Source organism: Seriola lalandi, unplaced genomic scaffold (assembly GCF_002814215.2).
Source record: "Seriola lalandi dorsalis isolate HSWRI2012SDOR001 ecotype SW California unplaced genomic scaffold, Sedor1 jcf7180002054693, whole genome shotgun sequence".
Taxonomy (NCBI): Eukaryota; Metazoa; Chordata; class Actinopteri; order Carangiformes; family Carangidae; genus Seriola; species Seriola lalandi.
This window is the reverse complement of record NW_019525246.1, coordinates 173,841-174,997: the sequence shown is the minus strand read 5'-3', so window position 1 is coordinate 174,997 and position 1,157 is coordinate 173,841.

The following is a 1,157-nucleotide window of genomic DNA, read 5'->3' as shown; positions in this document are numbered from 1 at the left end:
GTGATTTGAAATGGGGGAATGAATCGATATTTCTGAGTTGGGGTGGTAGTAGGTTCCAGAGACGGGGAGCAGATATATATATATATAGACATATATCCTCAAATCTGACTGCAGAACTTATATTGCCAAGTGAGAATCCCCTGCACTTTGAAGGCCTCTTCATTAAAATAATTTTTCATGAAAACAAACGACTAATCATAAGAAATATCTATAAACCTCCATCTGCTCCTGCTGAAACCACTGACTGTATCCTGTCCACCATTAATTCCTTAGACTGTGGTAGTGAAAAAATCATTAGGTGACTTTAATTCCAATTGGCTAGTTCATTCCTCTCAAAAAGATCGCAGTCTCTTTAACAGCATAAAATTAAACCAACTCATTACTGAACCCACCAGAGTTGGTCCCAGTTCCTCTTCCCTGCTTGACTTGATTCTAGTCTCCCATCCCGGCAGAATTCTACAATCTGGGGTACTACCTGACTCTCTCAGTGACCACTCTATTGTTTTTTTGTATCTGGAAAATTAAAATGCCTCATCTTCCTCCTAAATTAATCAAAGTAAGGAAATTGAATAACATTAACCCTGAACACTTTATCCAAGATATATTAAATATAAACTGAGAGAGATTTCACTTAATTCCATCTGCTGAAGATGCATGGAATTACCTTTTTATAAGGAATTTGTCGAGATAATTGATAAACATGCTCCTTGGACATCAATTAAAGTTAAGGGTCGACATCTACCTTGGATCAAAGGAGATCTCATACATTTATTCAAACAAAGAGACAAGGCATGGAAAAAATACCGCATATCAAAGGATTCTGCTGACTGGGAGGCTTACAAAGAGTTAAGGAATAAATGTAAAACCAAAACTAGAAATGCCAAAGCAAATTACTATAAGGACTGTTTATCAACTGATTTTAAGAATCCAAAGCAATTCTGGAAAAGAATCAATTGTATAACCAACTAGAAAATTCCAGGGAAATTTTGAGTTACTGCCGGGATGAGTACATGATTTATTTCCAAGTGTTCAAAAGTCACCCTGATCATATTCTGGTTTTGAGAAATGTCTTGATATAAAAGACTCTGATATAAAACAATGTCACATCCCTCCATCATGTATTATGTGGGAAATATCTCATATTCTGTGTTGTTTTT